Source organism: Stylophora pistillata, chromosome 11, assembly GCF_964205215.1.
Source record: "Stylophora pistillata chromosome 11, jaStyPist1.2, whole genome shotgun sequence".
NCBI lineage: Eukaryota > Metazoa > Cnidaria > Anthozoa > Scleractinia > Pocilloporidae > Stylophora > Stylophora pistillata.
Window position 1 is genome coordinate 18,317,549 of NC_142529.1, and position 20,989 is coordinate 18,338,537.

At 37.6% G+C, this 20,989-nt stretch overlaps 1 long non-coding RNA gene across 1 annotated transcript in view; it reads left to right on the plus strand.

The window, feature by feature from the left end:
* The window catches only part of LOC148720428 (uncharacterized), a 22,565-nt gene extending 6,970 nt beyond the window's left edge, over nt 1-15,595 (plus strand). Inside the window, exons 4-5 of the long non-coding RNA XR_015993019.1 lie at nt 14,596-14,661; nt 15,082-15,595. This is a non-coding gene — a long non-coding RNA (uncharacterized LOC148720428). The remainder of the gene's footprint in view (nt 1-14,595; nt 14,662-15,081) is intronic.
* Nucleotides 15,596-20,989: the final 5,394 nt, after the last annotated feature.

The window sequence follows — 20,989 nt, forward strand, 5'->3', positions numbered from 1 at the left end:
CGGGTATTGCATCCAGTGTTACCTAAAAACGCTAAAGATATAAATCTTATTATTATTATTATTTTTCTTTTTTAGTAGAGGACCGACAAAAGGAAAGAAGAAATTTAAAGAAATTATATGGAGAAATTATTTTGGTACTTTTTTTACCAAAGCTGATAGGACTCTACTTAATGCTGGGCGCATTCGATCAATTATCGAATTATCTCTTAAATCGCCTCTCCCGTACTCATCATAAGAACAGACTCTAGTACATCCGATATTGCTTTATGTGCCTGAGAATACACATCTGCGATAAAATCAACATACAACCCCCCTTTGGTGACAAATTCGAGGAACTTAAGGAATTTTAAGGAGCTTAATGTTTTGATTATACCGAGAATGTCCTAGACGAAAGTTGTTATCATAATTTACATGCTCAATGTCTTGGCCAGTCGTTGGTCAGTCGTATCCAGATTGTGGCCGAGTGCAGTTATGTCTTATCTAACAAATTCTTAACTTTTCCTGCTAATAATTGACCTTTCCATTCTTCGACTTTAGCAGGAAAACTGATAGTGAAACCGTGAAGGTATTGATAAAAAAGAAAAATAACTCATTGCCACCACCACGGTGTACTGGATCAATGAAAACGAACATCGGTTTTTACATGCACATCATATTCATGGCCCAGAATCAGCTAAATTATCGTCGCCATTTTTTAAACATTCCCCTTACCTCAGTCGCAATGTTGGTGACGAGTGCCATGGAAAAAAATCTCAAAATTAACAAGTGAGTGGGGCGTTTCGATAAAACTTCACGATAGTTGCAATTATGGTGGCTCTTCGATAGGGTTTCGATACAAGGAATTGATATTGCAAGCGACTGCATTTGAGAGAAACGATGATGATGCATTGGTAATGTTTCTACCCCTTCCACAGCCATTTTTTATGATATGGCTTGGGTATTCTTATTGTCGGAAAAGCGACGTCAGCCTTGTAACCTCTCAACGCGAAACCAAGGGTGGTCTTTACGATATTGTGGTTTTGTAAAAGAATAGGCTAAGACCAACGCGATACGAAGCGTGTGACGACTAGAATAAAGATAAGAAAAAAAAAACGACGCGAGTGACTAGTGTTGCTGTACTGGGATTTCCAACATTATTCGCCAATTTCTATATAAATCTATACTGACAAATTGTATTCTCAGTATTATGACTACTGCATTTGCTTTCATTTTGATTGACGCCGTTATAGTTCCTTGTGTTATAGCACTTATCCTTCAATTCTCGCATACAAAAGATATTTCTAGAATGATATTTGAGGAACAACAAATCTTCAATAGTAGCATTGTCTGATCTCACCCACAGAAAAATGCTCGATGAGAACGGAATTAGATTAATGAGAATAAGTGGCATGTCGGATCTTTTGGGTCACCATCAAAAAATGATAAATACCTGGTAGCCATAATTAACTCCAGAACTTTCAGTAAGAACTTTTAAAATTTGGAGAGTGTCAAACTGACGGTGCATTTTTGAATGTGTTTGGCCACAATCCAAGCGATCTTTCGAGTACATCTTCTTTAGACAGTAGAGTTATTTTGGATAGAATACACGCAATGAAGGGACCGGACTGCTGAGATGTTGAACAGTCTTTCATGTTATTGATGGACTTAAGTGAAATATTATTTTATGCCTGAGGCGTAGAAAATTTAAAGTTCGTATGGCTTGAAATATAATATTCTTTTGTTTACTTTTTTCCCCCTTTGCTCGGAGGTGAAAATGAGCCCCTGGTTGCCGCTATGTACACGACTTTAAGCTTTTCAGAGCTTTTCAAGCAGACTTTTTCTGCTCTATAAAGTCTGAAGACTGCATTTCACCAAAAGTTCGCCATTAACGGACATGTCTTGAGCACCGAATACATTAGAGATCGACATTTTGGCGTCGGGAAAAGCAGATCATCAATGTAAAATTAAAGAAACGTTGTCTTCCAAACAAAAGCCAGCTTTTGAAGCCGATTATCAGCGATGGTCAAGATTTTACTGGTTTTAATTTATACTCATTGTACTCAAAAATATCATTCGTGCATCTAAAAAGATATGTCCCGATCAGATTGTTACCAAACTCCTGAACTTACAATTAACCTTTCTATCTCTATCAGTTTCACATTTTTCTAATTCCGTTCTTGTCCTGCAGCTTGTTAGAAGCTTTTTTCTAACACTCAGTCGACATTCCTTTATTTCTTGGCCTGAACTCCTAAGAGTGAACGTTACCGAAGGCTAAACATTTGGTGGCAACAGCCAAAAATCGATTCAGCTCATATTCTCAAGTTAGTAGGCCCTATGGTGAAACAAAGCGCTGCATACTTTTTTGGCCGAAAATCGATTTGTTTTCGAGAACATCGATAATAACAGAATTTCGCCAAAATGCCACTTTTGAAGTTCAAAGTTTCAGAAGAATCTCAGAGCGTCGCACCTCGAACTTTAAACACTTAAAACCGATAAAAATTACCAAATCTTGAAGAACAACATCAATACACATGTTGACAGCAATTTGAGCAATTCTTCATAGTTTATTTACACAATCTAATTGAGTTTATCCGACCTTATTCCATCCTCGGAGACCCAGGGGCTGTGAGTCGATTTCAAGTTAAGGGCAGAAGAGCGCCTGAGGACATTGTCTTACAAGACTAGTTCCAAACAGTCGCACTCGTTCTGGCCTCTGATTGGTGCCAGAAAATCTTTGTGTTTTTCTGCCCAATCAGAGTGAAGAGTCCTTTGGAGTCCTTTCGTGTGTTTTAACACGCACATATACAACAAGCTCTGTTGCTCGCTATGTTTGTTTGGGCCGTGCGACGAAGCTTTGCCCGAGGTGAAAAGTTTCAGTCACAGCATACAATGTAAGAGAAATCGATCAGACTGTCCGCGAAATCTTACTGGAAATTATACTGAATATTTTCGCAGGTATCACAAGAGAACGTGTTTAAAAGTTTGCGAGGTTCGTTTAAAACATAATTGTTGCAAGCATTGATATGTCGCTTTAAACGTTAGATGAGATGTAAGCCTAAATCTTTCAAGATTTTTTGTATAATTTGCTGCAAGTGAAACTTTTCCAATCCCGTGAAGCTAGCACGCCCGGCTAAAATCTAATGTAATCCTCGCTTGAAAAAAAAAAAAAAAAAAAAGCTAAACGTGGAAACTTTTGTTTATTAGATGTGGGTAGATAACCTTGTCCTAAGGTGACATTTACAATAAAGGAAGCCCGCCCTTTCCATCTAATATTTCTTGGTCTTTGGTTTTGTTTTCCCAAATGAAAGCAGCATCGATTCCCAATAATCAAAGGTATTTAACTTGGTCTTCAACAATCGACAAATGAGGTAAAATGACAATGACCAAGGGACTAGAAGAGAATACGTGGCCTTTCGAGCTCAAGAATTTGAACACTGTACACAGCAGCTGAAAGATTAAACTTTTTCCAAACCCCTTCGGTAACTGTCCGAAACACATCTCCTTTCCACGATGTTCTCGATGATTAGTTTTTGTTAAGATTTTAATTAGCTAATCGGAAACACAGCTAAGCTTTCTTTAAGCGCTTCCTGGAGGTCGTCCACGTATTTAACGTTCTCTGCAGCCTTGGCCATATTGCGAAAGACTTTACTACAAAGCAACGATTAGAATTTGGCGCGCACAGAAAGCTACGCAAGCATAAGCGCCAGTTGCTTGATATACCTGCGTGGCCCGTGCGACGAAATAACTTCACGGGATTGGAAAAGTTTCAGTCACAACAAATTGTAGAAAATATCTTGAAAGATTTAGGCTTACATCTCATCTAACGTTTAAAGCGACATATCAATGCCTGCAACCATTATGTTTAACACGAACCTCGCAAACTTTTAAACACGTTCTCTTGTGATACCTGCGAAAGTATTCAGTATAATTTTCCGGTAAGATTTCGCGGACAATCTAATCGATTTCTCTTACATTGTGTGATTAGACTGAAACTTTTCACCTCGGGCAAAGCTTCGTCGCACGGCCCAAACAAACATAGCGAGCAACAGAGCTTGTTGTATATGTGCGTGTTAAAACACACGAAAGGACTCCAAAGGACACTTCACTCTGATTGGGCAGAAAAACACAAAGATTTTCTGGCACCAATCAGATGCCAGAACGAGTGCGACCGTTTGGAACTAGTCTTGTAAGACAATGTCCCCAGGGGCTCTTCTGCCCTTAACTTGAAATCGACTCACAGCCCCTGGGTCTCCGAGGATGACCTTATTCTAACAAGATTAAAAAATGAGTCAAAAGTAATCCGCTATTTAACTATGTGCTAAAAAAAATAATCGACCGAAAATCTGGCTTTTGGAAGGACTTTTTGGGGATATTATTCAGTACAGTTCCATCAAATTTTAAAGGATAAAATGAGCTGATTTGACGGTACCGTCAGTTAGTCGGAAATGTACGCATCCACACGCAAACTCAATCGTTTTACATTTTACATCCAATCTACAGCTTATTCAACATAATATCGTCTTACCGTCCATATTCCTGTATCACAAAAGGGGACTGTTACATTGCTCTCACAACAGCGATATAACTTGACTGAATAGTCAATACCCCCTGATAATGATTGTTTACAAAGCGTATCTTGGGGTTTCTCTATTCCCATTTCGTTGAAATACTTCACGTAAGAGATCTTTATTTAAATATAAGTCTACAACCGAACCGTGAACCAAATGTAAGCGGAATGTTGTTAGTTCAGAAGCATGATTCTCGTGTGCGGAATAACGCTAATTAAATCAAAATTAGGTCCGCTGAAATCGACAACTCCACAAAAATATAACATTGGACTGTGAAGCGCGTGGCAACAGGAACTAAGGTCGAGTGTTACATACAGGAAACAGCAGCAAACAATTTTTTAATCCCGATCCTTACTGAGTTTATATCTTTATTTGGTAGGTTATTGTCTAGATGGATAAAGCGCATTTTAGGACAAAAAGAGCGAAAGATCTGCAAAGGGCATAGCCCATCTCTGCAGATGTGCCACAGAGGGAAAGTGCATTGTTTGAATATTTGTTTATTTAAAGGAAGTTTTATAAGGGCAAACCTGGAAAATCACAGCCTTCGCGGAAATTTCTGTACTAGCCAACGTTCAACAACAGCTTTATATTTAAACTACTCCTTCCCCAGAGGCTACTGTGCCTTATTAGTTACTTATGCCAGTAATAAGACTACGACCCAGGTAGCACGTTCTCATATTCACATTCATCTTTTCCCGGCAGCAGTCCAAAGAAGCTCACAAGAAGTAACTATTATTCAAATCTAGTTGCTGAGAATCAGTCTAATATTAGCCTACGTGTAGCCGTACCCACCCCCCAAGAAAAACGGGGAGGGAACGTCTAGAAAGGCTGGCACAAATCGTGTTCTGTGACGTCACATAAATTTATGCAAGTTATTTAAATATATGATATTTTCCGCGAAAGAACGGCTGCACACGTGTCCCCGCGCAGACAAAGACCTCGTAATTATCTAATTCTTTCGAGTTTATTTGCAAGTCAATGACGATTTTCAAGTGTACAATGTGCTTTAAAGAGATTGAAAAGGAGTACAAGCGATTTCTGGTCCAAAGAAAGAGGAAGACAATCTTCGATGTAAACGTCGCGCTCGCAAATTTGGATTTCCATGTGCATGCTTTATCCAAGTATATTGTAGGCAGTGTCATGGTCTCCTCAAGAAGAGAAGTAATTTGCAGGTGAACCTGGACGAACTACAAACATCGATGAGAATCGACTACGCGACAAGTTTGAAGAAAGTTGGCCTTGTTTTCCAGCCGAAAAACTCGCTCGAAGGCGCGAATGTAAGTTCCAAGAGGCCTCGACTCCAAGGAAACCGCTCGTTTTCGATTGTAAATGATGATGAGTCTCTTCACGTTCCTAGCCATTCAGTACTGTTTTCTCCACAACTATCATCAACACCCAAAAAACGAGTAGAGTCAAATGCAAGCGTCAAGTCTTCGTCGACCTCAGTGAATGTATCAATTGAAGAAAATGGAACATGAAAACGAGATAAATCTATCTTAGCCAATCGGTATTCTTGAAAGTATTACTCGTGATCTTTATCCAATAAGGAACCATTATATATTTCCGTGCAAAAGGTTGACGTCACAGAACACGACTTGCGTCAGCCTTTCGTGGACGTTCCCTCCCCGTTTTTCTTGGGAGGGGGGGGGGGGGGGCTGGGTAGGCTACACTTAGGCTATCTAATATGATATCGCTTTTCTTAGTTTTTAGTAATTTACCTCATCGATGTCGTGAGGCGAAGTACCCAAAGCATGATTCATCGTCTTCCTTGGCTAATTATTTTGTTCTATTCTTTGGTGAAAAGATCAGGAAAATCCGTCATGACCTTGATCAAGTCTCACTTTTGGATATTGTTGTTGATAACAGGTTTAAAGACTGTCAACTGAACTTGTTTTCGAATGTTCCTCCTGATGAACTCTTGCTCAACTACCCCTAAGTCCTGTGATTTAGATCCTGTTCCTGATCGTGTACTCAAATATCTGTTTCCTTCTATTCTCCCAGTAATACATGAGACTGTCAAAGTCTCAGTGGAAACTGGTCGGATGCCGGAAATACTTAAGCTAGATATAATTAAGCCACTGCTCAAAAAGCCTTCTTTGGATTTGAACGACTTCAAGAACTACAGGCCTGTTTCTAATCTTCGTTCCATATCCAAAACTATTGAAAAATGTGTTGCTAAACAGCTGATTCAATACTTAGATACTAACGACCTTGGTGAATTATATCAGTCAGCCTATAAGAGTAATCATAGTGCAGAGACGGCTCTTATTAGAGTTCACAATGACATAGCCATGGCGATAGATAAACATAATTCAGTTATCCTATTACTCCTCGATCTTTCGGCTGCATTTGGTACTGTCGATCATGGTCTTCTCCTCTCGCGACTGTTCAATCGCTTTGATTACTGGAACTGTACTGGAATGGTTTCGATCATATCTTTCCGATCGTACACAGTTTGTGCAGGTTAATGATGCATGCTCTGCTTCTCATGTTCTTGAGTCTGGTGTACCGCAGGGATCCGTTCTCGGCCCGTTGTAATAGTCATTGTACACATCCCCTCTTGACGAGATTGCCTGACAACATCAAATTTTCTATCACTTTTTATGCCGATTACACCCAGCTATATATTACGTTCAGGACATCGTCTGTTTCTGATATGAATCTGAGTGACACCAAATTGGTAAACTGCGTTCGGGAGATGGATGCATGGATGCTTTCCAATAAGCTGAAATAAAATAGAGATAAGTCTGAAGTTCTCGTAATATCCTCTTCCCATCGACCTCGGCCGCCACTGTCTTCTGTTGATATATCAAATGAGACCGTATCCTGCTCCCCCAGTGCACGAAATATATTAGTGTTATCTGTGATCAGTCCCTTTGTATGGTACCTCATGCCAATGCAGTCTGTAAATCGTCCGTCTTCCATCGTCGTAACACTGGCCTCATACGCAAATATCTTAGTTATGTTGCAGCAAATATCATTATTCACGCCTTTCGTAGTTTCTAAACTTGATTATCGTAATTCTTTATTGTACGGCCTATCATCCTATCTTATTCGAAAACTTCAATATGTTCAAAATTCTACGGCTCGCCTTGTGAACCAGTGTCCAATATTTTGTCATATTACTCCAGTCATGAGAGATCTTTACTGGTTCCCTGTTTCCCTTTGCATTGAATTGAAAATTATGTTAATTACCTACAAAGTGCTACATGATTGCGCTCCAATCTATATACAGGAACACCTTAAATTAAAGACACCCAACCGCAATCTTAGATCCTCTAATAAAAATCTATTAGTTATGGTAAACGAGCTTTTTGTGTTGCTGCTCCGGAACTTTGGAATAACTTACCTGAGGATATTAAACCTGCAAACTCAATTGACGATTTTAAACGCAAACTTAAAACAGTTCTTTTCATTGGAGCTTAGGAATCGTAATGTTTATGAATCGATAAATAGTTCCTATCTATCATGTACATTTATCTATTGTGTAGTTAGCGCCTGAAGTAAAAAAAAGAACTAACGAGGAAAAGACTTGGCAAGCCTGAACTATAAATAATTCAAATATGAGTTATAAACAGATATAAATTAAAAATAGTTAAATATAAGCTATAAATAATTCAATAACTATTCATAGACATACATAGAACAAAAACGTTTTCTTTGTTTTTAGGTGTACCGATGTTCTTGTTACCAATATTGAAAAGAAGCTAAGAAAAAATGTCAAAAAGAAATTGAAAAAGTTTGATGGATTGATTGACTGGCAGTGCAAATAAATGCGTGCTGAGATTTATGAGATTTTAGCATGCTTCACCGGGGATTTCTTGTGTTAATCTCGTAACTGAGACTAAGCAACTATTTTGGTTAAAGTATATGCGCGTGCGGTCTTTAATTATTCAAAAGTGTCTGATAACAGAACAGAATTAGGATGATGAAAGTGATATAACGCTATTTTTAAGTGTCAGATATTAACGAGTAAAACAGCTATATGGCTCCTGTTTATCGAGGGGAATTTCTCGATTCAAATTGATTTTATTTGCACTTTTCATCGAGACTATCATGCACAAAGTTTGTGCATTTGATAAAGGGAAATCTCTCACCTGGGGGCCAATGATGTATTATGTTATCACTAACCACAACATTCTAAACCGTTCAAGCAAATTCATAATTGTACTTTGCTTCATAGCTCTGGAGATTAACTGACACTTTCATCACCCTTGGGTCCCATTCTTGACATAGATAACCCATCCCAAACTCTGACCGTTGTCCTAACGAATTTGCGCTTGGTTGGCCAATGATGCAGTATGATTTACAAGACTATTTAACAACGGGAAAACTCCTAATTTCCTTTTCTAGTTCTGAAGATTTACTCGGCGACGCTATCATCTTTCAATCATGAATTCCAAGACTGACATCGATAACGAAGCCCAAATTCTTGCTCTGCGCTACAACTGACGCACTTCTCATGAACTTGTATAAATCAGAGATCACCCCTTGATATCTTTCGTCGCTCAATCAAGAATACTATCTTTCAATTTCACATAAATCGGAGTGTGTATTCCTTTTTTTTTAGTTTTCCTTGTTAAAGTTTGAGAATGGAAAAAAACTATCATTTCTTTCCGACGTTTTTGTTCAATTCGGAAGTGATTCATCAACAACTGGCTAAAACATTGAGCATCTTAGATCAGTCATGGCTTTCGTCTGTGTTCTAAATAAAGTCAAGGCATAAGCTCTTTCTCTGACGATTAAAATTTCTTACCTTACACGATTTGACAGCAAAAGAGGTCAACTTTTGTGAGGAGCGCACAGGAGGCGGTTGACCAGGTAACTAGAAATATGAAGCGACTGCATTCAGCATTAGATTTTCACGGAGTTCCATCAGTCTCGATAGCTGCAAACCTTACCAAAAGACATTTCTGTGAAGATTTTTTCTATATTTCTTCTTTCTTTTGGTCGGTCCTTATCCCACAAATGATTTTTCCAGCATTGTTGGATTACATTCCAAACAATACCCGGGAATCAAAGAGTTATAGGTATTTGACACTTGGCTGTTTTGAATACAATAGTGATGATTACTTTTTCATGAAACATTATGTCAGTGTGCGGAGTCCCTGAATATTACATTTGATTGGTGGCCCAAATTAACTTACTAGATTTCCATTCGTGTTGAGAGATAATGAATACTGCAATGGGAAGCTACTGAGCTGTTTGGCTGTCTTATTCAATAATCGTTTTCTTGTCATCATCAAAATTATTTATTGTCAACTCTTGTTATCATCATAATTATTTATTGTAAATAGTATCTTAATTGTAATTATTTACTGTAAATGTTAATTCTCCTGGATTGTAAAGCACCTTTGATCATCCTATAATGTTGAAGGGCGCTATATAAGTAAATAAATTATTATTATCAATTATTATTAATTGTGTTCTTAGTGGTCCATCTTCAATGCAGATTACATCACTATTAAGAGTCAGTCTTCTTCCAAAGCTATCGAGTGAAAAATATCTCCGGATGGGGAAGTAAGCTCACCAAAAACTTCCACATTACACAACTCTTTTATCGGTACATAATGTATATGGAGCGATCGATTTATTTCTCACTTGCTGGGCCCTTGATTGTAACTCATTATAATGCGTTTTGTTATACTCCACTTCGCTACAATCATGACAATGCCATAACTTACATAATAATCAAATGAAGAGGATTAAGGTTTCTTTTGAAACAACTCGTAGGACGGTAATACTCTCGAATCAAAACACAAGATCCTCAGATAGCTTACAGTATTTGCTCGATGGGAAATAAATGTAGACATGTTCTTTAATCATGAATACGCTGCAAGTTGAGGGGAAGGAAATTCTCCTTGAATGGCAGGCTGGTGGAAAACTTAAAGAAGAAAAGCTCCGAGATCATGGAACGCTTTTAACCAACTATTATTATTTTCTTTTTCGTTGTCGTGTATTGTTTCGTTTTCGTTTTCGTTTATTTTTATTTTTTCTTCTGTTTTGATTTTTTGGTTGTTTGTTTGTTTTTTTTTTTGCGGGTGTGATTGAAAATAGACCACCCGTTTTGTTTCCGATTGTCGACCTAATCAGATTACTGATCGCAAATTCCCTCTCATTAGCGGAAACAAATTCCACACCAGTTCAGTTTGTGGCTTCACCTTTATAAAAAATGCATTGAAATTCAGGCGAGATTGAAAAGCGGGCGCTCTCACGAGATTTCCGATTTTTAATTTCTGCGCAACTAGAAAATCACTTTTGAAAACACGGTCAGAGCTTGTCTTGTGGTCTTCATTCAAGGAAAGGAAATCAATATATTATAGACCACTGATGTGATACGCAATGACTGCCCTCGAATACTTATAAATAGGAATTAAGGCGGACTACGTGGAGTCAAGTCTAATTATTCACCGTTTCAGATTCCTTTGAATGGAAGATTAACGAGATTTTCACCATTTAATCGCAAATCTTATATTTGAGGTCGAAGCCAATAACAAATTCAGTCTCGAGGCTATATCTACGCAGTTCTCACGAACTTGCACGTTCTCGAACGAAGGTTGGCCCTAAAAAAACTGTTGTTATCCAGTTAAGTGTATCGTCCTTCATTGCCGTGGAAGTGAAATGTGATGGCGCTAGTGATGAAAATCTTCCAAGCTTACCAAATTACTATTTTGATTATGTTACAACGCCTCTTTTCGCAGGTGGTGTAGGAATGTTTAGCAACAACCAATTGCAATATAATGTTCTCGAGCGGACTTCTAATTCTCCTTATCAAGCTCTTTGGGTCGAAATCATCGGTGTAAATAAGAAAAAGAGTATCTGTGGTGTGGTTTATAGACAGCATGACAAGGCAGATGATTTCCTTAAATATCTTTCCTCTGCAATAGAATTATATTCCTCGAGAAATAGAAACATTTATTTAATGGGTGACTTTAACATTGACCTTCTTAAATTTTAATCTTGCTCTTACTCTAAAGAACTGCTGGAATTAACACAAAGCTTTTCGCTATTACCAGCTATCGATAAGCCCACGACAGTTTATGGAAAGTCAGCTACGTTAATCGATAATGTTTGTTTAAATAATTAAGAAAACTGCTTTATATGCCGCAACATAGTAACCGACACTACGAACCATTTTACCCAGGTCTGTATTGTGACAACACAAACTTATTCATTGAACCACTCGAAACATTAACAAAGAAAAAAGGTTCGCGACTACTCCAATTTCAATACTAATAGGTTTCTTTCTGAACTGCAAGAAACAGAATGGGATAATCTTTCAAACATTGACGCAAACAAACTATTCACAACTTTTTGCAAAAAAAAAAATTAACTCCTTGGTAAATAAGCATGCTCCGATGAAAACTCTCTCCAGGCGCAGGGAAAAAATATTGGCAAAACCTTGGATCACCAAAGGAATTCGAACTGCAATACGAATAAAAAATTATTGATTTTTTAATGCTGATTGGGAGAACTATAAAGTATACCGAAACAAAATAACTAGCCTAACGCGTTTAAGCAAAAAGACTTATTATGAACGTTATTTTGAAGAAAATATTAACAACTCCAAAGCAACGTGGAGAGGTATAAATGATATCATTTGAAGAAAGATTAATAGTAGCCAATCGTCAATTAACACCGCCTTGTTTACGCTGACTCGGAAACGATACTCATCCCAAAGGAAATAAGTAATTCTCTTAACACTTTCTTTGCAACTGTTGGACATAAGTTGGCGTCGTGTATCCCTTCTTCGTCGCTGGATCATGATTTTAGTACTTTCTTAGACCCACCAATAGAAAGTTCCTTTCATTTTGACCCTTCTGTTCCTGCAGAAGTTGTAGCGGAAATCAATCTATGACCAAATAACAAAGCCTATGGATTCTATTCATGCCCGGTCAGTGTTTTGAAATTGTTTAGCCATATTATCTCTCAATCTTCAACTCAAACTTTTAATGTTTCACTATCGTCAGGTTCTTTCCCAGCCAAACTTAAAACCGCCGAAGTAGTTCCGGTCTTTAAATCAGGAGATGCATCTAAGCCTGGAAATTATCGACGAATCTCTTTGTTAACAATTGTTAACAGAATATTTGAAAGGCTGTTTTATAAAAGACTTGTTAAGTTTGTCAATGAACATAATATATTATATTCATCGCGATATGGATTCTACAGTAAGCATAGTACACAAAACGCTATTCTAGAAATCTTAAATGCACTTTTTGTTTATTCATTGATTTGAAAAAGGTCTTCGACACAGTTAATCATGAAATTCTCTTCTCTGAACTTGAAAATTATGGCTTCAGAGGTATAGTGAATAATTGGTTTAAGTCGTATTTAATTGCCGGGTCGTAAACAGTATACGAACGCCAATATGGTTATATATCTGATGCTCACCAAATCCTCTGTGGAGTACACCAAGGCTCTGTGCTGGGACCCTTGTTTTTTCTCTTGTGTATAAATGATGTATCTAAGTCTTCAAATAGACTTCAGTTTTACTTGTTCGCCGATGATACTAGTTTAATTTATGCAAACGGTGATCTCAAAAACTTGAATCTGAGATTAACGAAGAACTTATCAAAGTTTCCTCGGGACTAGCAGTAAATAAATTAACCTTGAACATCGAAAAAACCACTTATATTATCTTTCGATCACGCCAAAAGACTATTCCTTTTTATCCCGATATTCAAATAGTAAATAGCAATTCAAACACCAGTCAACTGTTGCAAATTAAAAACTACATTAGATGTCTTGGTGTACTCATTGATTCGAATCTTTCATGGAAAATTCATGTAGATTACATCTGTCAGAAAGTCAGTAAAACAATCGGAATTATCGCCAAGCTCACAAATTTTGTTCCCGCGGTCATCAGTGTACTTCTCACTTTATACCGCTCTTTAATCCTGCCGTATATCAGCTATGCCATTTGTGCTTGGGGTCACACTGCTACATCGCATCTTCATAAACTACTAGTTCTTCAGAAGAGAGCCCTTGGGCTAATGTTCTTCGCTGATCCAAGAGCTTATGCAGTTCCGTTATTCTTACAACTAAACAGTTGCCGATATCATTCTTGTGCTTTGAGTAAATAAGCCTTTTAATGTATGATGTCCACAATAATCTCGTTCCTGATAACATTAAAAGTATATTCCCGAAACTGGCTTCTGTCCACAGATACCAGACTAGATCTGTTACCAACGAAAATTACTATGTTGAACAAGTTAGAATTGAAAACATAAAGAGAGCCTTCTACATTTCTGGCATCTTGATCTGGAACAGTATTCCACTTCCTATCAAAACACTTAAAAAAATCAATTTAAAAGCGCAATAAAGGAACAACTCTTTGAAAATCTGAAAAAAAAGAGGATGATTATATAAGAATTGCTGATATTAGCGTACAATTCTCAAAAATCTGACCTGCTGTTTCATTCTGTTTATAAACCACAAGGCAAACTACCGGTAGATTTCTTATAGGATTGTTCGTCTATATATTATAATTATATGTATAAATATTCATTTTCTATAGCATTCTCTTCTTTTTCTTATTTTTTCCTCTCTTGAGCCCGCCTCCAATAGCCCTAGCTACTTGCAGGCCCAAGCATTGTAATTTTCTTATTAAGCTTAAATAAGATTTTTTGTTGTTGACTTGTTGTTGTTGTTAAATGTCTGCTCCAACAAAACATTAGTTTCCCTTGCACATGTTTAAGAATGAAGAGTAAACCCTTAAAATGCATTTCGTGCAATTTCAACCGCGTTTGGAGCCTTACTGAACGTGACTTACCAAAGAATAGCTAAAAAAGTAACCAATATAGCTGGTCGCTCTTCACGATAAAATTAATATGATTAGTATTTTCTCTGGCGATAACGGAAGTACTTGACTCTGACCACTTAAATAGGCATGGTGCATAGAACATATGTCCACGCAGCTCTGTCGGGTATAGAAAACTCTGGGTAGGGTTAAGTCCAATCAATTTCGACAAAACCTTGCAACCACAGATTTTCTGTGAGTTGCTCAATTTTCGTTTTAGTCGTCATCAAATATTTTATTTCTTGGCAGTGTCTCTCAGTAACACTACATACAACACCAAACGAATTACAATGAGAGGCATTCGACGAGGTATAGGTATGTGAATCCTGGTTGTTTGGTATATAATTCGTATCTTAAAGAAACTCTCTTCAAAAACTGAAGCAGTGCTTAGATTTAATATTTCCTTATTGAAATATGACTTCCTGATCATTCATGTCATTTAAAGCTCACTAAAACTTGTGAATTTGATGCTGAGAGTTGTTGCAACTCTTAATCCATGAATTTTGTATGCGGCTCATAATCTTGCAAACAGCAAACATATTTTCCAAGCTCGGCACGAATTGATTTTTCTAAGATCATCTTAAAGTGAGCAAATTTCCAGTTTTAAATTCGCTTCCCTAACAAGTATACAACATTTGCATGATCCAACGTCCTTCAGGTTGAATTTCGTCTGATATAAGATTTAAGTGCTTTCCAGTTATCATTCTTTTTTTCTTTTTCCTTTTTTCTTTTTAGTTTAAAGGTTACTTGCATTCATATTGCTTCTTAATACAAGTTGATGGCCTTGGCCTTGAGATCGCTGCTTTGTTTTGCAACGGGAACGACGAAGCATGATGTGTGCTTGATGCAGCACAGGCCTCCCAAGTTCACGTCTCGAGCAAAAACGAAGGATTATTTCTTGAAAGCGTCACGCGTTGTGTAATGCGATGTTAAGTTAAGCGAGCAACCGTCGAGAATTTGAATGCGTTATAAGGAATAGTATGGGGAATAAAATATGGTCCATTTAAAACACTATATATTCCGAAATGTGAATATTTTACACGTTAGATTAATAAAACTTACACATTCCTTGTGTTTCCGTTGGGTCTTTTGGCGATTTCTGCTGTTTTGGGCTTGCTGTTTTTACTGTTATCAGACGAAGTCAAGGCCGCACACTACGATTTCGACCGTTGTCTACTCGGAGCCGGTTTGCGCCCAGAAAATCCATCTATTGGGCGATTTCTTTTTACCCACAGGTTACGATCCAAGATCATTGCACCCTGGAAAGTGTCTCAATTCAAAAATCTCCGCGCAATACGCTGAAAACCAGCGTTTTCTACCATAATTTCCACGTTTGTTCCTTTCTGCCAGAACCTTAGACTCACTGATTGGACGCGGCCGTGCAAGAGGCGTGGATCTAAGGTTAATTTTATCCCCACCGAAAGTGGTATGGTCAATTTATGTACAACACTTAACCCATCCCCACAGTGACATCTCGCTTCAATCCATTGTCCTGATTTACCAGTCGGACAGCGAGGCGACACAGACACAGTTACGTGACACTGACAACAGACTACACTCGAATTTTCTGCGGGGTTTGCCGTAAACACGTAAGTAAAATGCTATCGAAGGTAAAGAGATGCAATGAAATTGACAGCGATGCGAATAGTAGTATCTTTAAGCAAACTCCGTAAAAAAATCTTCAGTAAAAACGGTAGCTATTTACATACAATATTAAAACAATAAATTCAATTCTCAACGGTTGCTCGTGTAACTTTACACCTCGTCACACAACGCGTGACGCTTTCAAGAAATAATCCTTCGCGTTTTCTCGAGACGTGAAATTGGGACGCCTGTGGATGCAGACCAATGTAAAATGGGGTTAACAGGCCTAGACGACTCCCCAGCGCGTGTTTAGAGTAGCCTATATTAAACACTAAACCAATGCAGGAAACTCTCTCCCTGCAAAAACATTGCAGTATCTGCCCAAAACATTGTATTTTAGCCTATACGAAAAACACAACTTATGCCCCAAGGGAAAGGATCGTGTCTACGTACACACAATTGGCCAAAGTAAGAGCCAATAGAAACAAAAGATTTTGGATCCTTCCAGCGAGTACGAAATGGTTGTGAAACACCTCATGTGTGACTGATACCGAGAACGAATTTCTACCAGTCTATTGAGTTAATCGGCAACTGACGAGATCCACGAGATTAGGATCGAAACCGCGGTCTTGCCTGACCATCTACAGAAAATGTCGGAAGACATTAAAACGGCAGATGGGCTACTAAAAGCCCCGGGCCAAAACAATGCCACTCAGAGAATGAAGAAAACATGCAAATATCATATGACATCGCTACTGAAGATGATCTACTCGCTACTCGGTAAGTCTGAGGATAACGAACAAATCCCTCTGTACCAAATGCCTAGCAAAACATACCCAGTATCCCTACAATATAGGGCGAGGGTCAAAATAAGAGCAGACGAAGATTTAAAAAATGAGATAAAGCAAATCCCGAACAACGCAGAGCAAGAAACAGTAAAGGTGATCATGTGCTTCTATGAACGTGAAATCGGTCGTTTTACGACCGAAATAAAGAAATGAAAACGAGCCAAAACGGCTGGAACACTTAACACTAAGAACTGTAGTACGATCGAATCAACGCGCGTGGCGCAAGCTGAAAGTAATCAAGACAACTTAACGATCAATACTGTCAAAAAAATAGCTGTACATCTACAAAGGCGAACGATTCGAACAAGACGCAATCCCTGATGTGCGTACTCATTTTAAACAAACTGAGACATTTCAGTATACACACTATAGTTCCTGTCACCTACCAGGAAATAAAAAAAAGACTTCATAAAAGGGGACACCCTTAGACTTCTTAAAACAAACTCCCCTCATACAATATTCGAGGAGAAAATTACAAATTAAACGCATTTGCTAAAGAGAGGCTACCCAGATGACCTCATTAGCACAACCCTCTCAGTAGTGAATTAAAAAACAGGAAATTAGCTATTCAACAGAAAAAAAAAGACGAACCAACGAATCTTGCCTTTTGTTACACAATACCAACCATCAGTGCCAAACCTAAAGCAAATTCTCATGAGACACTGACATTTAATAGAAACACAACCCCCACTGAACGACATATACAAAAATCCGCTTCTCGTATCTTACAAAAGAGGACGGTCGCCCAAAGACATACTCGTTAAGGCCAAACTTTGAATAGGCTACTCTAAACACGCGCTGGGGAGTCGTGTAGGCCTGTCAACCCCATTTTACAGTAATTAAGCAAAACAGAAAATAAAGTTATGGTTGCTAATTGTGATGTTGAGAACCTGGACCGTCAAAACTGAGTCATAACGGCTATTTCAATGATCAAGCAAAACTTGTCAAAGATCTCGTTAAAAAATGGGGCGGGATCGGGATCCGGGCATAAAAAGGGGCGGGATGGCGGGTTGAGAAGAAAAAGAGGCGGGAAAGCGGGATTTGAGAACCCCTATTGTGGATCCTCCATGTAGTTGACTTAAGGATTCTCTTTCGTGATTTTGCAAACGAAACGAGCTTAAAGATTCTTCCTCTTTTTCTTCATCTTCTTCTTCCTCTTCTTCTTCTTCTTCTTCTTCTTCTTCTTCTTCTTCTTCTTCTTCTTCTTCTTCATCTTTTTGTTCTTCTTCTTCTTCTTCTTCTTCTTCTTCTTCTTCTTCTTCTTCTTTCTTCTCGATTGCTCTATGTTTTCTTCTCTCATCTCTCCAAAAGGAGTTTTGCACTTATTCTGTTTCTCAAGTTAATTTGGCTCAAAGTTTTTTCTCAACAAACTTGAATGTTTAACAAAAGGTAAAACTGCCGCATTTTTTGTATGTGAATTGTTTAAAAAATACGTTGTGGAGTCATAACTTCGATACAGGAGAAATTCCGATATATCATTAAAATCTATATAATAGCGTAAATTCAATTTCATGCGTGTGTAAAAATCAGTCTTCTAATGTGATGCAGTGTTCGTATAACCGAAGTGCAATTTCAATTTACATTAAAAGTCTACTTTGGACATTGAGTAACAACATTGACTTACATTCGGGATTATACTGTGGGGCAATAAAGACAAGTGAAAGCAAGTCCTGCGAATTTTCTCTTGATTCGACCGAAGTTCAGTTGCCGCAGATCACCGGTATATGGAAATGGGTGCCTTTCTTTAAGGCCAAAGAAGTGGTCCGAATACCCCACATTTTTGGTTCAGTCAAGTAGTTTACAATGAATCGCCCAACAGAGTAAATGTTCACTTTCCCGACCGATAACTTATCGCCAAACTAATGTAAGAGGATAAATTTTATCGTCAACGACTCCTGACTTAAAAGATTGTCACTTTCACAAGGCCGTCTTGACTTTATTTGTATCGGTACTTCGTAGCATGCAGGGGGAGAAATGACGCTGAATTAAAGTCGTTCTAGTTGCAATCAGTCGGCAGTTTGACTCAGAAGTTATCCTAAAGAAAGTTAAGCAAAGACCACTTTTCTCTCTCACATCCCATGAAAGTTGTTACGGTTTTGAAGAAAGAACATGTCACGACGTGAAGGCCACAGCTCTCATATTTAGTAGCATCATCCAGCTAAGTGATATTAAAAGACATATCACCTACCTTAGGGTTTTATGTCTTCGAAAGAGAAGGGCCTCAACAGAAAAAAGAAAGGCCAGTTACCTCAACATTTTGGGATCAAAATTTCTTCGCTCTGCATGGATTTTAGTTACCAAAGCGCATTTATCAGATCCGCTCTAGCAGCCATAAGATTGGTTTCTTTCTCTTGCTACCATGCCGCAAAACTTTTGGTAACGAGCTCAACGCCTCTCGATGATTTTAAGAGTTTAAAACCTTGAAGAAAACATTTTTTCTCGTTAAGTTTTTAACTCGTAATTCGTACTCTTGAAGCTTGAACTTTAGTCCAGGATTTTTTAAACGAAGGGTGTCGTAAATCACTTTCTTTGTTCAGTTTCACGAAATATACAACGTTTTCATTTGTCGACGAGCTGGAACTCGAACACAGTTTACCTTTTCTTTCGGAAGTATTTTCCTTAATGAATTTATCGTTTTTTGGATTTGAAATAATTTAGTAAAAATGTACTCAAAAACCACCGACAAACTTTAGATGAAAATTTAAGAGCATAATTAACCATCATTTCAAAGTCGTTGACTAAACTAAAAGCAAGGTATAAATGTCGAAGAAATATTACAATACAAAATGCTACATTTAAGAAAAATACCGAATATGTTACTTAGAAGCCAAAAAGTTAATTCACCGTGCTTGATTGATGTCTTCTAGATTGCTTTGCGTTGTCTTGAAAATTGTGAAAGTTGTGAGTTGAAATCAAAGTATTTTGGTGCACAATACCTCAAAGACAAATCAACACTTGTAAATTATATTTGCTGGGCCAAAGAATGGTCCGAAATCGCCAAGCCCCACTCAAGTCAGCCAACTGATTCAATCTTCACTTTCAAGCCATTGGTATTGCGCTTGGAAATTTTAGTATTGATCAATCAAGAGCTCTTTTCGTCGTTTTTTATTGCTTTTAATACAATACAATACAATACAATGATTTTATTTAAAGAGGGAAGCGCAATAACCTATTACATTTTTCTAACCTACGGCCCTCAACCTACGACCCTTAATTATTTAGTCAGTTCTGTTAGGTACGTGAATAAAACCGTTTTTATTTTTAACCACTGTGTACTACAATAATCAACCCTCAAAATACATAAAGTGCAACATTTATAAAAAGCCTTTCACTTGTAATTCAAGAGTAAAACAATTCAGAAGTGAAACTGGAGAATGTCATTTTATATAATTATGTCATTCCACTCAAACATTTTCACAACACGTATTTTTATGCATTATTTGTTTCTTTTGTAAATTTTCGAAGTGTAACAAGAACCACATATAAAACGCATACGAAACATTTTAGATAAGATACAGGTCGAATACAATGCAACATTTAGTTCGGCCGCGAATGCGTCACTCGATATCACATCTGTATGGTGGCCTTAGCAAAATTACCGATTTTTACGTATTTTCCTTGTATGTTTTTGTCTTTTTTGTCAAAAGTTTATTGTTTTAGCTGTTTTAATTACTATTTTTTATTTTAATCATTTCATTTTATTTTATTTTAGTTTTTTTTTAGTTCTTTTGATTATTATTTTTTATTTTAATTATTATTTTTTATTTTAATTATTATATTATTTTATTTTTTCAACTTTCGGAATGGGTTTTGTTTTTTGTTGAGTTTAACTTGAATTGAACTGAATTCTCATTTTCTAATTGGTCCTTTTAGTTTCAATTTTACTGCGATGAGTTCATTCTTACACCTGAAAACTAAATCATATTGGTATTGAAAGTGAACTGAACTGAAACTGAACTGAACCCCTCGTGGCCTAGGAGTGCCAGAGCCCATAATGCACACCCTCGTGTGGCCCAGGAGTGCCATCGCCCATAATGCTAAGCGCCCATTGTAACCACGCCATCTTGAAACGAGTGATACGATCCAAGATGGCGGAGCGGGTAAGGAACCCGGATTGGCAAAATGATGAGGCTCTTAGAGGTGACCTTCAGAAATATGTTCGACAAAACCTGCGGCGAAATGAGTTTTTAGACTTTATTAAGGTGGATTAT